At 47.9% G+C, this 22,285-nt stretch overlaps 1 long non-coding RNA gene across 1 annotated transcript in view; it reads right to left on the bottom strand.

Moving 5' to 3' along the window:
• Positions 1–8,351: 8,351 nt before the first annotated feature.
• LOC130144095 (uncharacterized) overlaps positions 8,352–22,285 on the bottom strand; it is a 59,208-nt gene continuing 45,274 nt past the window's right edge. The window contains exon 3 of the long non-coding RNA XR_008820005.1: positions 8,352–19,825. This is a non-coding gene — a long non-coding RNA (uncharacterized LOC130144095). The remainder of the gene's footprint in view (positions 19,826–22,285) is intronic.

The raw sequence follows: 22,285 nt of genomic DNA, 5'->3' as shown, positions 1-22,285 counted from the left end.
GAGCAGCAACAGGGGGGGCAAATAAGTCATTTCTTTTGAGGTACCGTTGGCCCTACCCAGGTAAAACTAATGCAATGCCAGCAGGTCCTACATTCAGAAGATCCCCATGGGTATTGCTGGAGCACAGTGCTCAGTTTCTGCTGTCATGCCGCTGCTCAAGGGAGGGCAGGCAGCTTCTTGGCTCCTTTCGCCCCTGTGCTTTGTAGGTGTGTTGTGTCTTTAAACCTGGTCTTTGCAAAAGGATCCACTACAGCAATCCCCTTCCTGTGCCTGAAGTGCCATTTTCTGCCTCCACTTGATCAGGACTTGGGCTTCAAAGCACACAGGGAGCAATGACCTGTTTTATTACATGGTCATAAAGCAATGGCCCTTTCTCTGTTTCTCTGTAAATAATAAACAGTAGTTATATTTGTAAATGGAGACCTGCCAGAGACTTTGAGTGTATGAGATGTGAGATTTACTCTGAAAAAGGAAAGAAAAACCCAAGAATCCTGACAACTTTCTACCTGGCTGTGCAGCTGCGCTGGAAAAGGTGCCCTGTGAATCAAAGGGAACCCGCTCCTGTCCTCCCCAGGTGCCACAATGCTCCATCTATTAGACCAGATATTAGTTATCAGGCAGCGATGTGAACAAATGTGAACTTTGCTTTTCAGGTGCTGTGAAAGCCAGCAGGATGCCAGATTAGATTTAGGAAAACATCTATGGATCCATTGCCTTCTTCAGCCTTGCACCATTCCTTAAAACCCTCTGTTGCTCTGGATGAAGACAGAAGGCGTGGCTGTGGACAATCACAGCTGTAGAAGCATAATTGCAACTGCTGTCTGAGAGCTGTTTAGTGTTTCTGATAATCCTTGAGACCTGCAGCAAATGAAGTGTTCTGGGGCAGGGATACAGTACATGAACAACTCTGCAGAAAGACTCAAAAAACCCCACCTCTGACCTTTTGGTGTTTACATTTCACCGAAGGAAAAGATGCTCTGAGCACAAGCGCAAGTTCAGACTGAAGCCCAGATTTCCCATTTGGATTTCAGGCATTTGGAAAGCCTCTCTGAGGTAAGCCCTGTACCATGGCTTACCCTAAAGGCTGAGATGCCACCATAATTCAGCTCTCAGCCTAGTCACCGGCCAGCAGCCACTTCACCACTAGTCCATTGACACCAAATCCCACCAGTTCATTTTGTACATTCGGAGGGGTGTTCAGCTTCTGGGGAGGTAATGGGAAGGTGACAGCAGCGAAGTCTCATGTCAGCGTCAAGAACAACTGTGTTTCAGCAAAACCTCCCTCTAAACCTCATACACTGCCTAACAGATGGTACATCTGTTTCCATTTCCAGGATGATCTCACTAATCACTTTTTAAGAAACTAGCATTCAGAGTTAATCAACATGAGCTGAATTACAGTAAAGGTTCCTACAGCAATGGAAAAATCCCGTGCAACTCCCTTTCCCCAAGTTATCCTCTTGGATAGCTGGGTTTATCCTCTGCCTGAATTCTGCCCAAAGCCTTGTGATCCCTGCAAAGACAGGGCTCCTCTCCAAAGAGCTTCTGCCTCTCCTGGGTTTTTGTCTATTTGACAAGGCAGATCTGCCAGGGGTTGATTTTTCTGTTCAGTAGTCAAACTAAAAGCTCAACAAACATGATATAGGTCAACCCCAAAAGTCTCACAGGAATGGAAGGGTGGATTCCTAAGGTGACCTCATCTTCAGCCACAAGGCTTATGAAGAAAAGCTATCATCCACTATGATCCACTGCCTACAACTTGGGCTCAAAGCACTTAAGATGCAAGTTCAAAACCCTTCTGATTCTCATACAGAAGAAGATTTAAAAAAAGGTCTCCCAGAAGCAGTATCACACCTGGTGTGCCAGGCAGCACTGGAGGCATGCTGGGGCGGGAGCACAGCAAGGCAGGAGACCTGGCAGTGCCTACATTGCCCAACAAAAGCAGGCCAGGGCAGAGTGGCACTGCTGGGCTCAAAGGCATGGCACCTAGAGCTTTCCCTCGAGGAGAAAATTTGTCGTGGAAACAGCTACTGGGAGCAATCCAAACACGAGCTTCAGAGTTAGCAGAATCCAGCAAAGAATGAGCAGGAGTCCCTGGGGCTGGAGTCCATCCCCCCTTTGCTGGTGATGTAGACATGCCTGCCAGATGTGCCTACACCACCAGAAATTACTCCCTCAGATGACTCACGGGTCCTCATCCTTGATTGTCCCCATCGTGTTGGTTAGCACATGCCTATGCTCTCCTCTACACTTGGACAAGCAGCTCCCTCCAACTGCCAAGCAGCACTGCTCTGGGCATAGCTGCTCCTGGGACAGCTTTCAAGTGCCTCATGGGCAAGCTTTCCCTTCCCTCATGATGCTCCTCCAGCATGGTCCCACCAGCTTTCCATCCTCCAGCTCTCCTGAATGCTCTCATGCGTCATTCCAGGGCATGCAACACACTCTGACTGATTTACACTACGGAAACCCAACACGGGTGAGCTATAGCATCGTCTTTATTATGCCGATCATTTTGAACCGAGATAAAAAGAAACCCTTCCTTAGTTCCATAGGCACAACACCCAGAGCCAAGCTGAGCTGGAGTCAAGTGCCATGTCATGCAGCCAAGGCCAGCGGGCTGACCCTGAGCAGTGTGGACACAACCGCTCTCAAGCACTACCTCCTGGCTCCCAGGCCAGCTCTCTGGGGCAGGCAGTTGAGCCTTGTAGATATTCCTGCTCCATCTGGTCCAATAAACGGTATAAATAATTTATATAACATTAAACCCTGGGCAGGAGGATTAGGAGAGCCCTGTTGCAGGCTGTCCCGCGGTCTGTGGTTTGGCCAGAGTCTTAAGATGTAGCACGTGTCAGCTACACCCTTGCTCCAGCTGAGGCAGAGAGGGTGTCCAAACCTCTCTTCCCAGTGTGACTTGTCTGGGCTTTCTTCTGCTATCCGCCTCAAAAAAAAGTCAAAAAAGGCTTCTCTTTGGAAATATCAAACCAAGCCATTTTGATATTCCTAATGTTATGGGTTAAATCTGATGAATGTATTTCACACCAACTTTTTTGGTCAACCAGAATTGTGCTTTTCAGTGAATGAACTGTTCTTCAGAAACCATTGGCTCTGCTTGGACCCCTCTTCCCACTGCCAGAGAAGATGGCAGGCATGTTGTAGGTCATACTCAGTGTATGGATCATCTCTCCTCTGGCTCTCATGTAGCTACCAGCTGGTCCCACTCTCTGCCAGCTCTTCTGCTTGGAGACACCAAGCTTCTTCAGTAGTCTCCATCTCTCGTTGTGGGCAGCTTCTTCCTTACCCACACCTCTCCTGCTGCCCTCAGAATAGCCACGTAAGGATTTGGTTATCGAACTTAATTTCCAAATTAAGGATTTTCAGCTACTCTTATTGATGCTTCTGTGTCCTTGCCTTCGGGATACAAATCTTTATGGTTCCATCAGGTTATAACATCTATTGTCTGTTATATTTTAAACACCTTCTTAGGGACAGGTACAAACACAACAATGGTAATTTTTGCTATCAGGACACAGCAATGGATCTCCACAGGTGGCTTAGCTGAGAATAGCCACACGTCCTCTGAGGACATACTACTTGACCCTGATTTTTTTCTGCTGCCTCCATCAGCATACCCACCAGCATCAGTCAGCAGGGTTCTACAAAGCTCACTGGAGCCATTAGAGGCTGTTAAATTGGCAGCCTTGGCACTTCAGGGCAAGAGCTGCCTGCAGGAGGTGAAGCCACATGTTTGTGGTTGCGGTCCTTTTAAAGCTGATTTATTTTACAGGAATTTCATGATGTGCAGCTGGCAGCAGCAGCCAGCAGCCATGGCAGCGTCCAAGCTCCACTTCAACATCTTCAGAAAGCCTCTGGGGCTGGCAGGGGACCCCTGGAGCCCTTTGGAGACCACCTAGGTACCGCTGTGGTTGAGGATGCTGCAGCCTCCAATGGGGGCTGGCCATCTCCTTCAGTGCCAGTGGCCTCAGCCCACGTCGAGCTCCTGAAGAAGGGTGCAGCTCCACAGGGTTGGGGCTGAGGGACACTGGGGACTTCCCACCAGGATCACAGAGATGCTCAGCCACCCCAGCCCCCCAGCAGCACCAGGAGGAGGTGGAAAGTGGCAGCAGTGGGAGACTCCCTCCTGGGGGGGTGGCCAAGACCCCCATCTGCTGACCCAGCCTCGCATCTAAGGATGTTTGCTGCTTGCTGGGGCTCTGGTTCTGCTTTTCCATGAGGCCGCCAATCAAGCCACCAGGGCAGACCTGGAGCACATCAAGCATGACTACATGTCTCTGGGGGCGAGGGCCAAGGGCATGGGGTCCCAGGTGTTTTTCTGCTCAATCCTGCTGCTGATGGGGAAGGCCTTCAGGAGGAGTGGATGGATCCTGCAGTGCAACTACTGGCTGTGCAGCTGCTGTTGACAATGGTATGGTTTTTATAACCATGGGACCCTCACTGAGGATTCAGAACTGCTGGGGAGGGATGGGATCCACCACACCAAATGAGAGCACCACCACCACACCAAGTGGGCTAGCAGGCTGGCCAGCCTGCTGGCGAATAACTTGAACGTAGGAATGATGGAGGAGGGAGTTGGCAAGTGAGGAAGTGCTGGATCAAGTTGGCAAGGAGAGGGTTCAGTGTGATGTGTGCAGGAGAGACATCATAGTCAACAAAACAGGGCTGAAGGGATCGAACCTCAATAATATGCACAGAGATGAGGAAGTGCCTATGGGAGAACTTTATGGTAGAATCTCTCATTTCTCTTCCAGGAGATCAGTACGACTGGGTATCTTTCTGAAGTGCCCATACACTAATGCACACAACATGAGGAACAAACAGAAAAAAACAGAGGTCTGTGTGCCATTGTCGGGCTACACTCATTGAGATTATGAGTCGTGGTGGAATAGCTCACTGCTGTGGATGCTGCCAGGGATGACTACAGGCTCTACAGGAAGAACAGGCTAAGGCAAAAAGCAGGGAGTTCCCTTGATTTGAGGGAACAGTGTGAAGGCATGAAGCTCTGCCTTGGATTGATGAAGAGCCCCTTGAGAGTTTATGGGCCAGGAGAAGTGGGTAGACAAACATGGCTGACATTGTTGTGAACATATTCTGTAGACCACCTGATCAGGAAGAAGTAGTTGAGGCCTTCTTGAGGTGACTGGAGGAAGCTTCGTGTTTGCAGGATAAGGACATGGGGGACTTCAACCACCCCAATATCTGGTGGAAGGTCAACACACCACGGCACAAGCAATCCAGGAGGACTCTGGAGTACACTGATAATAACTTTCTGATGCAGGTGACTGAAGAGCCAACAAAGGGGGACAATCCGCTGGACTCAGAATCACAAAGAAGGAAGAAACAGTCAGGGATGTGAGGGCTGGGGTGGCCTTGGCTGCAGTGACCATGAGATTGTGGAGTTCAGGATCCCAAGAAGAGAGAGCATGGCAAGAGCAGGACCACAACCCTGGATTTCAGGAGAGCAGAGTTCAACCTCTTCCGATTGCTGCTTGGAAGAATCCCATGGGATACAGTCCTGAAAAAAGAAGAAAGGTCCAGGGGAGCTGGCTGATTTTTAGGGACCAGCTTCTGCAAGCTCAAGAATGGTCTATGCCCATCAAACAAAGGCAGCAGGATGAACAAGGAGGTCCTACAAAACTCAAACACAGAAAAGCACACAAGGGCGGAAGCAGGGTCAAGTAACCCTGGGAATAATATAAAGACACTATTGGAGTGTGCAGGGATGGAGTTAGGAAAGTCAAAGCTCACCTAGAGTTTAATCTGGTGAGGGACATGAAAAGCAGCATGAAGGGCTTCTACAGCTGGAAAATGTGGGCCTGCTGCTGAATGAGGAAGAGGGGACCAGCTCATTCTGGACATGGAGGAGGCTTAGGTAGTGATGGAAGGTGGTTGGGACAAGTCATGTTTTTTTGAAGGGGAATCCATCCTTAACCAACTTGATAGCCTTCTATGATGACATGACTGCCTTGGTGAATGAGGGAATAGCAGTGGATGTTGTTTATCTCAACTTTAGCAAGGCTTTTGACACTATCTCCCATGACATCTGTGTAAGCAAAATGACGAAGTATGGGCTAGATATGTGGACAGTGAGGTGGACAGAAAACTGGCTGAACTGCCAAGCTCTAAGGCTGGTGATGAGTGGCATGAAGTCTAGCTGGAGGCCATGCACTAGTGGAGCACCCTGGGGTCAGAAACGGGCCCGATACTGTTTAAAATCTTCATTAATAACCTGGATGATGGGACAGGCTCTACCCTCAGCAAGTTTGCAGAAAAGAAGGGAAGGAGGGCTTGATTCATCATTTGCCTGTGCCGCCATTCAGTGGGACATCAACTGGCTGGAGAAACAGGATGACAGTGACCATATGAAGTTCAATGAAGAGGGAAAAACCTGCCCCTCAGAAGAAATAACTCCATGCACCTGCACACACACTGCGAGCTGACTGGGCTGACAAGCAGCTTTGCAGAGAAGATCTGGGGCTGCTGGTGTCCTGGTGGACAAGCTGACCATGAGCCAGCAATATGCCCTTGTGGTAAAGTAGGCCAACAGCCTCCTCGGTTGCGTTAGAAAGAGTGTCACTAGCAGGTCAAGGGAGTTGATCCTTCCCATCTGCTCAGCACCAGTGAGGTGTTCTGTCCAGTTCTGAGCTCCCCAGTATGAGAGAGACATGGACATACTGGACTGAGTCCCTCGAAGACGATTAAGTGATTGAAGCAACTGACATATGAGGAAAGGCTCAGAGAGCTGGGGTTGTTGACCCTTAAGAAAAGAAGGCTCAGGGAAGATCTTATCAGTGTGTTTAAATACCTCATGTTGGGACAGCGTAAAGAAGATGGAGCCAGGCTCTTCTCAGTGTTGCCCAGTGACACGACAAGAAGCAATGAACACAAACTGAAATACTTTTTCACTGTGAGAGTGGTTGATGAACAGAAGAGGTTGCTCAGAGAGGTTGTGAAGTCTCCAGCCATGGTGATACTCAGAACCTGACTAGACACAGTCCTGATCAGCCTGCTTTGGCTGACCCTGCTCAAGCAGGGGGCTTGGCCCAGGCAATCTGCAGAGGTTCCTTCCAACCTCAACCATGCTGGGATTCTGTGAGATTCATTTAAATCTCCAGCATAAAGCACATTTATTTTCAAGTATTCCATCAATTCTCACCTCAGTACAGGAAAATTGGCTTTCAAGCCTGATAGCACATTGAACCTTTATCACACCTGTGGGGCCAGAGTTTCAGGAGAGCTTTAACAACCCAACAAACCCAACAAACAAAGTACAAAACGTGCCATGCAAGTCAGATGTTTCTGGTGCAATAACTATATGGTTAGAAGTTTCTCTAACAAACCCATTTGCTGTCAGGATGAAGTGGAACCAAGTCAGTGGTATTCAAGTTTATAGAAGTCAATTTTGTAAAATGCCAGAAGGAGTTACTTAGTGCCACCCAGTGTTGGTAGCTAGAAAAAGGAAGGTTAAATATGGTTACAACTGGGTGTAGCCTAGTGAAACAGGGAAAAAAATCCCTGCTTTTACTTTCTGTATTGGAGTGAGTAATGCCACAGAAGCTGTGCAGCATTGAGGTCCAGGAGATAGGTGTCCCGTAGATGAAATGCAGTTTAGCTGTTTTGTTAAAAAAAAAAAATTCTACCTTTTATATTCACTTTTCAAAGCAGGTGATCAGTTTGAGATTTAGGTGGCCCCTTTTGTCACAAGACTCACTCCTCTAGTCTCACATCAGTCTAGTGAGAAAGTTGTGCTGACTTTTCTGGTTAGGTGTTCAGGAATTTAGATAAGAAACAATTGTATAAGAGTCTTTTCTCTCCTAGGATGAGTACAGTTAAAAGATTACTTCTTTTCCCCTTTATCTCAGATGCTGCATGTGACCTGCCTTTTCCTTGAAGCCTTTTAAATTATACAGGACCTCACGTGTATCAGACAGGGAAATACTCTCCCAGTTATGATCTTTCGATACCTGAATAATTGCACTTATGCTTTTGTCCTTCAAAGGACTACATAAAGCCGGTTAAATGTCATGGTCCTATTTTACAGACATGGAAACTGAGGTACTGAGCAGGTACCGTCCTCCCCATCACCGCGAAGACCTGGGTCCTGGCCAGGAGGGGACGGAGGGGACCTGGAGCCCAGAACCTGAATGGGAAAAAGGGGAAGGGGAACGCAGGGCACTGAGATACCATGAACCCACCAGATGTTGCGGGGGTGAGGGGGCCCCAGAGTTGTGGTTTCACCTGTAGTAGACATGGCAAAGAAACCCTCCTTCTAGCATTTTTGGCACCTTTACTCTGCCCTGAAGCAGTCTTGCTGCCCAGAGAAAAAAAGACAACACTGTTTTGAGCAGTTCTCTGCTGGTTGTTTATTTCAGCCCATAGAAGACAGAGCAGAGGGACAAGGAGAGACAGACACAGGATTTATCTCAGATTGCTACAACAAAGAACCAACGGCAAAGTGAAAGGTGGTTACCCTCTGAAACATCACGACGTACCACGCTGGTTATCCCTGTTTCTGGGTGGGAAGGGTCCCTACTGGCATTTTTACCTTTTTCTCCCACTCATGGAGCCATCTCCCAGTCACACAGGCAATCCCTTGGATTTGTGCCTGCCGACAACAGGCTTCCTTTCTCACCTACCTTTCACCGAGCCCTGGGAAACAGGCCAGGCAGTGCGGCCGCAGGTCATGTGCTGAAAACTCCTCTTCTGGGGACAACTCTTTTCTTGCCAGTCCTGTGAAGTTCCTGGAGGACCTGGGAGCTGGGCTGGGTCTGCTGGCTCACCTAGGAAGACCTTGATGTTCATTAATTACATCTGCGTGTCTCACTAGGGTCCCACATGTCCTAGGTGCTCTCCACAGCTATGCGATTCGCAGTCCTCCCACAGACCTCACAGTTCACAACTCAAGGCAGAAAATCACTAATTCCTTTGACAACTGCTCAGCCCCTGCCTTAGGAATTCATCAAAAAGACAATTTTCCCAAAGAGGGACCACAGGACACAGTGACCATAGAAAGAGTTGGGTGGAGGAAGGAGACCAGACAAATACAGCATTCATGGGGAAAAAAAATAAATACCTGTGTGTAAACCCCTAGTTAGCAAGGTTTACAAAGTAGGTTTACAATGAGACAGTCCCTGCTCCAGAGGTTTTACAGTCTGTGCTCCAGAGGTTTTATAGTCCCTGCTCCAGAGGTTTTGTAGTCCCTGCTATCAGGATGCAATAGCAGGAAGAGGAAAGGCAGAAGCAGGAGACCTGGGAGTCCCCACGTTACACAAAGCAACTCTGCTCAGTGTGCAGGTCTGAGGCATTTTTAAGCCTATAAATAAACTGGGGATGTTAATGATGCCATTAATCTGCGCTGGCTGCCATCCCAGCTATTTTCAGTGGCGAGGTTACCTTGCCTCTCCCAGCAAAAGTAGGTCTCGAGGGGAGGGCTGGGCGAGCGGCAGGGATGGATGCTGTGTGCCCGTGGCGGGGGGCACTGCCCTCGGTGGGGGGACACTGCTGCCATCCTTGGCTGCACACCAGGAGAAGGTGACCCAAGCACCAGCCCTCCTGGCTCCCGGCCTGGAGGGAAACACACGAACATGGTCATCAGGTAATAAATGATGGGGAAAAGCGGAGTGCTGCCAGCTGCAGAGGGAAGCGCATGGCTGCTCCTGCCCGCAGCCTCTGCGGCAGAGATGCTTCCTTCAGCTCCTGCAACAGACACCCCCAGTGGAGGCCCTCTGCTCCTCTGGACCCACTGGGAGCCTGCTCCCCAACCTCTGCCTTTCCAATGACAGAAAGCGGCATGGCTCAGAGCTACAGGAGAGAGGGGGACCCCGGAGGGGACAGCCAGGGTGTCCCAGCACGCCAGACCAGGGTGAGAAGTGGCTGGGGTGCAGGTCCCTGGGGAGAACAGGGTCTGCCCCGAGAGAGCTTCTCATCCATCACTCACACCAACAGCCAGTGCTTCAGTGCTTCCCTCATAGGCAGAGAGAGAGAAGAGGTCCCTTACCTTTCCACCCAGGGGGAGCAGAAATATCATAAACTCAGACATTAAAACATGCTTTTCCTCCTTCCCACAAACACCAGAGGAAAAAGGAAAAAAAAAAGAGCTGGACGCATGTTGCTCTTCCATTCTTGCGTGAAGCTGACCTGCGGTCAACCTATATGCACCTCAACACATTCTTGCCTTGTCATGTATGATAACATGACACAAGAAAAGTCCTGTCTCTGCTCTTCACTAAGGACTCACTGGGATTCTGTGAGCAGAGCAACCCCAGGACCACATCTGCCAGGGAGAACGGTGGCCCAAAATCTGCCCTCAGTGCTCACACTGTACCCAGAGCTGGTTTGGCTGTAGACAGCATGGTCCTGAGGTTCATCTTACGAGTGTACATGCTTCTGTTTATTTTATTATTTATTATAAAAAAACATGGTTTTGTTTATTATTTTTGCCACAGTACGCCAGGAAAAATGAATTCCTAAAAGAAAATGAAGATCACACTTACTAGAAATAGGTGCCTTGGAAAACCAAGTCTTCACAGTGCTTTCCTTTGACCTGCCTGCTCAGATATTCAAGGTGGTCAGATACCACCACTCGTGGTTAGAGAAATGAATGTTCCTGTACCACCAAATAATAATGCTGGCCAACCTTTTATCTTTTGCAACAAACTCACGAAGTTGAGACGTTCGCTAGGTAATATCATGGAAGTGTTATTCACACTCTAGTCCCAGGTGTCATTTGGCTACTGTAGCTATTGGGACTTACTCTCCTGAAGCATTCAGCAGCGTAGGACTTAGTTTCCTTATGTCATCAGAAAGCACCCCTTGTTTTTTGTTCTTTATGTTGTTTAGTGTTGTTTCTCAAATCTGTGGTACCTATAGTGGTCTAAACACCACTTCCTTATATCAGCTAGGAAAAATTAAGAGACATCTGGATGCTTTTCTTCCCTTAACAATGACATTTTGGGGCCAATGTCAGCAATTTCTCTGCGGAAGGTCCAGTCTTGACCTGGCTTACAGCTGACAGACAAGGAGACCGGTTCTCCCTCAGGAACTGCTATGAAAGGCATTTAATTTACTTTGCTCTTTTGACTCAATTATATCCACTGGACAATCTGAAAGCGTTGTTAACGCCATGTCTACCCTCTTTTAGGGGTCATGCAGCATGTGACCATTTGAAGGTTCATGGAGGCCTGGGTGGCATGTACGTGGCAGAAGAAGGCAAGGTGCAGTGCTGTGTATAGCCACTTTGGCAAGCAGAGACATACATGTGTGAAGGGGAGCTGTGGATTCATACATTGATGGCAAGAGCTGAGACACCAACCCCAGTGATATCCTGCTATGCAACGGAGAGGAGGTTTCTTTCCCACCTTACAGAGCCCACAGAGCGTTAAGCCATTTTTGCAATGCTTTTGCAAAGGCTCCTTCCTCATCCCTACTGCCTGGAGCTGGCACTTTGGGGAGCCTGTCAGCCCCATGCCCACCCAGGACGCTGCCCTTCTGGACATGCTAATGCAGAACAGCAGGGAGCAGGCACTGCAGCAGTTCTTTGGCTCCACAGAGGTGCCCGTTTGTCACATTTCCAGCAGCTTTGGCAGGCTTGGTGCAGTTATTATTAACTCCTAATCGCCACTTGCGGACTTTGCTGAGCGGTTGCTAGGATGTGAATTTATTTTTTTTTTTATCAATGGAATTTCATCACTTGGGTTTGCTTTGCCGTGCATTAGTTTATCACATTGAGAGATATAGCCATATAAATCCTGCTGGTATAAATTGGAGCAACATTAACCTCCCTAGGGAAGTGGGGAAAAAAGCCCCTCTAAATCCCAGTTTTACTGCTAGTATTCTGTGTCTGGAGAAACAGCATGTCCAGTAAGAAATTAGCTTGCAATTGGAATCTGGCACAAGATGCACAGAGGTACTCCAGGCAGACTTAACGTTCACCTTGACAAAGTAATCAGCTTGTCAAGCAAAGGAAGTCACCGTGGCCAGAGTGGTGATGGAAGGTAACTAATACTCTCCATCTGCAGCATCAGGCAATTAAGGATTTAAAATCCTTCAAGAGAAGAGAACTGAAATGTTAGAGAAGAAAACATAAATACAAAAGTGAAGACATTAGCAACATGTAAGGCCCAGAAAAATGGAAAAGAAATGCCAGAAATGTTTCATATTGGCCCCAAATGAGTTAACAGTCTCAAATGAAGTGGTTAAGGCTTGTTGCACATGGTAAAAATACAGACTAAGCCAATGAAACGGTCTCAGGCTAGTTGCACAGAAGAAATTATCTTCCTAGAGCAAAAAAGGCATCTGTTTGTTTATCTCAGTTATGAAAATGTCCTTGTCAGAGGTTTGCAGTGCTGAGCTCTCTTTGGGCAGGTCGCTTACCTCCTCCCAGCTCCAGAGGAGACCTGTAAACCACTGCCCCCCGATACATCCACCCATCCCAAGCAGTCATCCCTGCTCCTCCCAGAGGCACTGAGCTCCCCGGGTGGTCTCAGAAGACACAGCCCTCCCTCTGCCTGGAAAATCCTGCTACAGAAAAACAAACTGCTAGTAGTAGTAGAAGCAGTAGTAGTAGTCACTGGAAGAGATTCCTGTGCTCCCCTGAAGCCTCACCTGCAGAGAATCACTCTGGGCAGACAGGATTATATAAGAAGTGCCTTTAAGGGCAATACCAGCTAAAATCATTCCTTCCTGTTGACCCTGCTGCTCACTCACTCCAGAGGATGTCTCCTGCTGGTGCAGCCCTTCCTGGCACCAGGAGAGGAGTGCTGAGGATCAGGGCCCAGAACTGACCGATCTTAAATAAAATCCAGCAAAAAAGTTCTTGCTGCTTATTAAAAAACACCACAGAAAGGCGAAACCTAACTCAGGGAGTTCCCCGCTTGGCACACCGATGACAAGGTGATGCACTGCAGCTCAGAGGCAGGAGGGAGCAGCTAGAGCAGGGATGGGTACTGCTGCCAAAGGGTAGCCTCAGACTATGGCCACTGTTTCCACGTTTCCAAAAAGAGGGAGAGAAGGGTGACAGCATCTCAGATGGGCAACAGCTGGAGCAAGGTGGGAGAGCTGAGCCCTGTACCAAGACTTAAGGGAACCAATGCACGCAAACACTGACTGGCAGCCCCCGTGTCTCCAGGAAGGCCTGAGGACCCACACCTGATCTGCACGTTTCAGAGACAAACAAAAGCAGTGATTCATCAAATCAGTCATAGAAATGTGAAATTCTCTTTTGTTAATGCTGACAATTAACTCTTATATTTGCCTGGGAAAACGCGCCCTGGTGCCTTTCCTCCAGGAGGCTCGGGTACACAGCAGCGGGAGCCCACTGTTGGCTTCTGTAGGACCAGGATGATGCTGTGCTGGCCAGGCAAGAAAATGAAGTTGCTCCCCTGGTCCTAAGTGAGCGCTGAACAGACCATAGGATTCAGAAACACTGGAAATGACCATACCTATGTAGACCTGGCATTTAATTGTGCCCCTGAAGCAGAGAGCCTCCTGCTGTTGCTGGTCTGAATGGACTGCTTTAGCTAGTTTGTGTTTCTCAGTGTCCTGGAGGAGACATTAGACAGTTGTGAGATTCAGTCTCTAATTAGGTCCCTGTAGTGGTAAGATTGCTTCCTTTAGAATAGCTCAGTGGGAACTGGTACTTTATCCTCTCCATTCAAATTTTTATTTCTTTCACCCTTGTTTTCTCTGCAAAGCCTGGATTCTCCCAGACCACTGGATGACAGTTGCAAAAGCCTCTGACATTCACTTTAAGGACATTTCTTTTCAGCTGCTTCACATTTCCTTTTGACAAGCTCTTCCAGCAATATTTACTGCAACTGATGAATTATCTCGCAGCTGGACCGCTTGCTGGTCTTTTCAATCCAGTGCCGTTCTAAATCTTGATTAGCTGGTCTGATTTTTAAATCTCATAGAACTGCTAAGTCCAAGCTGTCCTGTCACACACCGTGATGGGGAGATGGTTCCCGGTTACGCAGAGCAGCAGCCACAGGCTGCCTACACAGACATTAGGCATTTGGGGGGGCTCCACCTCTCCAGCAGGCAGCAAAACAACGGGTTATCCAGAGGAAGTAGTTCAGCTCACAGGGAAAGTTATTTAGATAGCTAGAAAAGAAAGAGTCTTACTAATTTAAGCGTATGTGAAAAATGATGCAATGCACCACGCACCACATTTCACAAGCATCTTGCACAAGTGATATTACACAAATGCACCTTTCTCCACATTTTTGCAGATCCTCTTTTCTGTTACCCGCTTCTGAGCATGTCCTTAGCAATGAACAGCAGTCCAAGGTTTCAAATTAGGATCCTTATTTGAGTTCTTACATAAGATTAGTCTGATTTGTTTAGATTCTGCCCTCTCAAGTCCCAAGATACTTGCAGGGTCTGCAGGTGTTTAACCGTTGCAACAGCGAGGTCATTTTTATTTTGCCAGCTAACTGTGGGGTTAGGCACCTGATTTTCCGTGATTTGACTTCCAATTCTAAAAATGTGGCCTGAAGGTAAGCACAAAACTGGGATTTGAAGCCCAGAGCCTGGGAACACACTAGGCATATCGTTGCCTGAGTTCAGGCTGAGAAGAAGGCTCTTCACTTGTCAGAAGACTTACAACAAAACAGGAAGCTATTAATATTAGAGCCTGAACTGACTTGAGAGTCAAACAATATCAAACAGAAGGTGTCTCCCCTTTTTCCTGTTTATCTCGCTGTTTTAGAAGGCAGGGGAGACAAAGAGTCAGAGAGTTTCTCAATTTGGTGCTACAAGGCAGTGAAATTGAACCAGCAGACTGTACATCTTCACAGTAAACATACGGCCTCTCTCTCCTCAAGACTTTAAAGCTTCTGCTGCACTTTTAAACAAATAGGCAACCGATTTTGAAATGACGGGGTGGAACATGACAAAAAAATGCAGTGTGATGGCATGCAGGAGCTTAGACAAAGTGAGCAATAAATGAAACTACAGGGGAGGGTAATAGGCTGGCTTGGTATAATTATCTTAGAAAAACACTGGAACTAAAGAACTTTCTCCTGAGAAAGTGTCATTTGATTTTTAATTAACACAGGTCATTAGGACTACAGTTCCATGTTGTGTCTGTGTGATGGTTTATCAAAGCAGGATCAAATTCCTGGCAGGGTTCTGGGAGGAAGCTCTAGGGTAAAGGCAAAATACCGCACGTGCAGCTTGCCTCCGCACAGCATAGAAATGAGCAAAACCTGCTGGATTCATGGCCCAGCCTCATCACACCCGCGCAGTAGATGCCAGAGTTCACTTAGACCTCTGTTTTCACTGCCGCCAAACACAGTATTTTCTTTCAAATCAGGAAAATTTGAAAAATGGCCTTTTTTTAAAAGGAACTGGATGCAGTCCCTCCTTGAAAGGTGAGACTGAGCAGGAAAACCTGCCCTGAGAGCAGCTGGTGAGGGCAAAACCAGAGAGCCAACCTCTCAGGATGCCGGCTTGTTTGGCTGCTGGAGCTCTTCTGCATTTCATCAGCAGCTGTGGAGGTGACAGGGCCAGGGAGCTGCCTTCCCAGCCTCCAAATTCTCAGAGCATTTCTCAAAAGACTCAAGTTGGCCTCAGAAAAACTGGCACTGAACAGGAAAAGGGCTTTTCTTTAAAAAAAAACCCACCTCACACTCAACACAAAGAGCAGGTATCAGCTCCCTTGGAAATGTTTCCTTTCTCTTGGAGGAACAGGAGATTGTATGTGAGGACTTCTTCTGTGGGCTTTTTAGCTCTTTCAGTTATTTGGAGGTTTGGACCGATTTCTTTTTTCCCATCCTATCTTGCTGAGCCACTCACAGCCACGTGACATAAATTCCTAGAAGCAGATAACTCCCACAGAGCCCTATGCCTCTCCATTTACACCAGAAAAACACTGTTTGTATTTGCAGAAGATTAAAAAAAAAAATAGAGGTGCCTCTTTCTTCTTTTCTGTCCTTGATAAGGCTTCACCTGCAAATGCAAGGCAGGAGTCACACTGTTTTCTTTCCACTGGCGTTGCAGATGTCAAGCAAAAACATCACAGATTTCATTGCTGCCTCAAGGAAACCTGCTGTAAATGGCTTGCAGGGTTGGTCCACCACCTCTGACAAGATTTGCTGCCTACAGCACTGATGCAAGCAGCGTAATCCTCACAGGAAGGCACAGCTGTCAGGTCCCCACCAGAATGGCATCTTTTCTCCACTCAGACCGCTCTGGAGTGTGTTAGGTAAAGAGGGGTACGGTGAGTAGCTGCCAGGCTCCGAGACACTTTTGTGATCATGGCCACAGTCCTTTCTAGGGTCCTTCGTTTTCCAAGCTTCATCCCTACACAGGAAGAAAAAAATTGTTCTCTCTTAACAAAAGGGCACAGGAGCACAGGATGGCAACACAGCTGGCCCCACCACTGGCAGATGCAGATCCATGTTACAGCTGAGCCAGTCCAACAGCTTCTTGCCGTAGATGTGGATAGGCTCTTCTTCTGCTCTGGTCCTGTGCTCCCACTCCTGCCTTTGCTGACTCCTGCCCCGAGGATAGTTTCAGGGATCTATGCCAAAGAGAGCAAACTAAACCGGGTAAGTGTCCTGAATCCCAGGCTAATGTCTTAGCTACTAGACCTTTCTTGCAAGTAGGGAAAAGAAAAAAGGTAAGGAGAGGGCAAGGAAAGCACCTTTAAAGGCCTGAATCCAAAGTGATCCCGTACTCTTTTTTTTCTTCCCACCTTTCTCTCCCCAGCTATCTCTACAGCAAGCTCCTGTTTCACACCACAGCACTTCTTGGAGGCCTGGCCTGTGGAAGAGCCAAGCTGCTTCCCAGATCCTCGCACCAGCCCCTCCTGCACACGGCGAGCATGGCACAGATGGAAGGAATCACCACGCACCTCAGCCTCACCTGGGCACCAAGCGGGATGCAGGAGCTGGGAAGTGCTCCCAGCTCTTGGAATATAGCCAGCGGCCAGTCCCAGCCAGCCACTCCTTGCTGCAAAGGGTCTGTAAATCCTGGGATTTACCTACCGCACAGTCCCAGCAGGTATCCCAGTGATGGGTGGCTCCTGCCTGAGCTCACAGATGAGGAGGAAGAGAAAGGGAGGAAGAACAGTTTCAGATGAAGTAGAATTAGGCCAGAGAAAAGAGTGGTTATTAGGAAAAGAAAATGAATGATAAAAAAAAAAAAAATGACTAGTCTTCATGTTTTAAGTGAGAGAGGTGAAACGAAGCAGAGTGAAGGGAAAGCGTTCTGCAGGGTGAATTAGAGAGATTTACAGCAGAACATCAGTTCCCTGTGTAGCTCAGGTCAAACGCTGCTTTGCGTATCCCCTTTGCTGTCCAAGGCGTACAGTCAAAAGGTAGTGCAGAGTGAATCTCTTCATGGCCTGCTACAGCTCTCTTTCATACCATACCTCAAGACTTTGAAGTATTAAACTCATACGCCTCAGGGGTATGGAAGTGCTGTTCTTCCTCGGAGAATGAAGGGCAAAAGGCGGAGGGGATGGGAGCTGCTTACCCAAGGGAGCCACTGGCAAAGCAGAAACCTGGACGTAGATCATCTGAGTCCCGAGCTAGCGCCTGAACTTCCAGACACACCCTGCTCTGCCCCAAAACGTGAGAAAAGAAGAAACAAAACCAAAGCCATACCACAGTGGTTTAAGTCATTTGAGAGTCCCGGCTGCAACCTCCCACACAGCAATCACCGCACGATCCTGGCTGGTTTCACCACTACCACCTTACCTTTCCCCTCTCGGGTTCTCTGTTGCGTCTTGACATAAACTGGGGGCTGCCTGAGGCGGAGGCTGTTCAACCTTCCCCATTACTTTGCATGTGGCATGCAGTATCATGGGGTGTCTTGCAGTTTCTGACTCTGAATGGAGTTTTTGACTCTTGAGAGTCAAATGATTTAATGCCACTTGTGTCTGCCTTGTGAAGCCTTTCCACCCCTGTGAGCAGCTGGCAGGAGCAATACCAGTGAGCAAGAGCCATCCACGCACACCACTCAGGTTTTACCATCTCTGCTCACTCTGAGGTTTTTCATATTAGGGATATTATTTAGGTTGCAGGCGATACCTCCAAAAAGTGACAAGAATCGGGCTAGTGGGTCTGCCCTTAGGCTAGCAAGCCCAAAAGACCTGCCTGCAGCAGAGACTGCTTTATAGGAATGAGGCCCTGCAAATTTGTTTATGAAAACCAATGGCCAAAGTGCTGCTGTAAAGGATTTATACAACAGAGATGTGAGTACCGGTTCCTGTTCCACTACTGACTATTCCTATCTATTTCCTCTTTCCCTGTCCTTCAAGGCTTCGCTCTGAATATAGGGATGTATACTATTCCTGAGGAGTCTTGGGAGAGAATCTAGAGGGTAAAGATTTGCTTCAAAGCAGATCTTCAAACATCTGTTTGTACTTACGGCACAAATATTTAGCACACTACAGCACATAGCTGTCTGTAGCTTCAAGGCAAACGCAAATGCTAAGAGGTATTAAACACTCATAAACATAAACAAGATAGCCTGGAGTAGCTTATCGGTTTAGGTGGTAAAGGGTGGGGGAAGGCTCATTGTATATTTAAGGCCCAGTCTTTTCCCACTGATTTTTTTCTGCGTTACTAATGGGCCAGGGAGAGAAAAACTCTCATGCGTGGCAATATTGCATGAACAGAGTCAGTCCTGGCTCACTCCTGCAGCGGCTCCTGCTTGCTGCTGCACCAGGGTGCAAGGGCACTCAGTCTCCGGCTATCCTCTGAGTCGGGAGAGGAAGGACACAACTACTAATGGCAGCTCCATTTCTGACAGCAGTGTCACCAGCTACAGCAGGTTACTCCTACAGCAGAATGGAGATTACAGCTGAAGGGTAAGGAGTAACTTCCCTGCCTGCAGAGGCCTTGCTAGGTGGCCGTACAGCAGCAGCAGAGGGAGTCCCTGGCCTCAGATTACTGTTTGATTGGAAAACAGATGAGCAGATGAAGGCATTATCACCTTTTGTTGCTTGATGCCACTCTAGCACCAAAGGCTAGAGGGGAGCTGAGACACTAGAAGGACACTCGTACCATTGCCTGAGAGAGAGGTACCATGATTAAGCTGATAGAAGCTGGTGATGTTCTAGTCCCCCACACTCCTCCTACATGAACAAGGAGATCATTTGGCTGGTTGAAGTCCCTGAATGGTCTCCTGTTGGGATTAGACAACTGCTAGTTCTGGTGCAAAGAGAGGAGAGAAACATGGGGCAGAAGCCACAGGACCTGAGGCATGGAAGCAGTGCTGTTCTTGGTGGGCATAAACCGTTATGGACAACATCTCAGTATCTCTAGTTCACAGTCTTCTGCCTAGTCTAATCTCGCTTTCTTGGAGATTGCAACTCAAATGCAAAAAATCTGGAACAGCTCTGCCCTGGACATACGTTGGCTTCTGCCAGCTCTACTGCAGGGACAGTAATCTTTGCCAGCAGAGCAGTAATAAACACCTCTTCAATCACCTCACCATCACTAAAGCTCATTTGTCAGAGCCCTAAATCATAACGCAAACACTAAAAATCAGCCCCAAATGGACATGCCTAGACCACAAAACCTGCAAATTCTCTGAAAACATGCAGTCTAGCCCAATAAACAGTGCTTTCCCCAGGAGAGCTAATTTTGGTTCTGCAAACAGAACAGTGTCAACAAGAAAAGCACTTTTACACCACTATTTTTGGCAGTATGGAAACATCCCTGTATATTACAAGCTACTTACTACCTGTGCAGAAGTTTCCAGTGTAGATCCACATTCAGTTCAGCGTGAAGAGGGCTTTTCAGTCATGTCGAGCCAATGCAACTGAGCCAAGAGGAATTAAAGCTATGCCCTTTTCTGCCTGTTGAGACACGGTGAAAGAAAGCAGCCACCTTAAATCAAAGGGTCCAGATTCAGGGAGGTGCTCCAGCCAGAAATCAGAAGGCAGTTTACAGATACTTTGATAACTTGAGCTTTTATCATTCCACAGGCCCCTGAGATCAGTTGGTGAGCGCTGAGTGAGTTTCCTCATATGGTATTCGAAGGCAAAGTCAATCTACATTTTCTTCCCAACAGGCAAGCCCAGGCAGCTACAGTGTGTTATAAAAAGAGGAGATTAAGCACAAGTTTTGCAGTGCTATTGTCTGAAAAGATACAATCGGTTCTATCATTAGGAGCTTAGGAGTTAGGATTTTAAATCTGATGTAGGCAGCTTTGAAGCACCAGTTTTGTCAAGAATATCCCATGCTTTGTCCTATCTTGAAAACTCAATTGTTTAGCTATTAAAAGAGATTAATGTAATCTCTGTGTCTATGAAATTGGATTTTGAAACTGCTTGCTTACTGTACTATCTCCAGTGCAGTGAATGAAACCTCTGCTCCTATTCATGTTGCCACAAATTATGGGTCACACCTTGTTCGGGCCCATTTGCCAATGGGACAAAGTGCCCGGCAGGCTGCAGGAGGCGCACAGCCGGCAGGGCGAGGGAAGCTGTGGTTCCCCTGAGCCCACCGGTGACGTACCGTGTTGCTTTGGACCCCTTGGTGCGATCAGGCCCAGTAGGAGGGATACTGAGATGGCCAGGGCAGAGTGCAGAAGCTAGGAGGAGAGGTTGTGGGAGCTGGGTGGGTTTAGTCCAGAGACAGGGAGATGGAGAGGTGATCTAACAGGATCCTATTGCAAATTACACTTCCCCTGATGGCAGTTACACGACTGATGAAGCCCAACACCTGTGAGCAGCAGGTGCAAAAATAAGGGGCACCAAGCCCAGGCTGGAGCTGGAGAGATGATAACAGACATCAAGGAAAGCATGTCCCAGGGAGGGGGACTCTCCATCTTTGGAGGCTTTCAAGCCTTGGCTAGAAAACGCCAAGGCTTACCTGACCTAGTGCAATAGTCCTGTGCTAAGTGGGAGCCTGGATGAACTTGAGCCTTCAGAGGACCCTTCCAACCAACATTTCTGTGTTTCTGTGCTTTTCTAAGTGAAGGACATGAACACTGTTCAGCTCTGTGGATCTGTGTCCTTTTATGCTAGCTAAGGGTCTGGTCCTGTAGTCTGAAAATCCCGAAACGCTGTTTAGAAAACATTTCAGATAAATTGTTTGGAAACCTTTCTTCTGCTTATGCATTCATCTGTGGTCTGCTACAGAAAGCTCTGGAAACAAACTGTCTCAAACATCTGCTTTCACAAAAAGTTAAAAGCACACAGAGGATTTTTCTCAGCTGTGAACCACTACCTCCTTGGCAGGTGCAAGCTTTCAGTCACCCAGGGTCAGACTGGACAGTCCCTCACATGTGGGGCAGTACCAGTTCTCAGGGCAATCCCACATCTTGCGTGGGGCCACAGTGGCCACAATTTTGAATTCCGCTAGGTCAGTTTGAGCTGCAGGAAGACATAGTTATACAGGAGATGTGCAAGCTGAAGTCCCATCCTTCTACCTAGAGCAAGAGGATCTCTTAACCTCAAGGGAAAAATTGACTGCATGGACCAGGCTGTAACAGTGGACATGCTGGGCAGAAAGCAGCACAGGCTCAAGCAAAGGACCTCTGACACTTGTATCACTACAGTGTCCCATGGCACAAATATTATCCAACAACTTCTGTTCCTCCTGTAGGACGGAATGTGCTATAAGAGATGGGGATGACCACCCACTCCATCCTAATTATGGACTCCTTGTCCATAATTATGTCATGGGATCCTCAAAAGTGTCCCTGAGCTCCATGCTGAGGAGGATGCTGGCAGATGAGTGAGAAGTATACAGAATACTCTGCTGGCCCTACACCTGCCTTGGGAAACCAGGGAGCTCAAAAAAGCTGCCTTTGCAGCCCGGGAAACCAAAGCTGAGGCTGGTTCTAGTGAATAGGGGGCAGCAAGGAAAGGCAAAGCAGCTCTGCTGAGTGCTGCATGCTTCGCCTCCTGCTCTCCCACCTTGTTTTTCTTTACTTGGCATACTCCCCTACCTTCCTAAGGTAGGGTAATTTAAAGGTAATTTAAATTTCCCAAGGTAATGTAAAATGGATGTCATTATCCATGCACCAAGGGGGAAAAAAAAGCAAGCAAGGTTTCCTCTGCTGGTTTAATAAGCTGGTGGCTTCCAAGAAACTAACAGTAAAGGTTAAGAAATCCAAGCCCCTCCTCCATGTTGCCTCCCCCTCCCACAGCCAGCAGCAGCATGTTGTGCTCTCCTCCAGCGCCTGCTTCGCCTTGGAAATGAGGCTTGTGGTCCTGTGAACATGGTCTAGCCATAAGTGTTGACAGTCCAGTTGCTTCTCTCAGAGGTAAATGGTAGAAGAGATATCCTAGGACAGGAGGTAATTGCTG

Source organism: Falco biarmicus, chromosome 2 (genome assembly GCF_023638135.1).
Source record: "Falco biarmicus isolate bFalBia1 chromosome 2, bFalBia1.pri, whole genome shotgun sequence".
NCBI lineage: Eukaryota > Metazoa > Chordata > Aves > Falconiformes > Falconidae > Falco > Falco biarmicus.
Note: the sequence above shows the minus strand (reverse complement) of the source record. Positions and strands in the feature narration are given on the sequence as shown.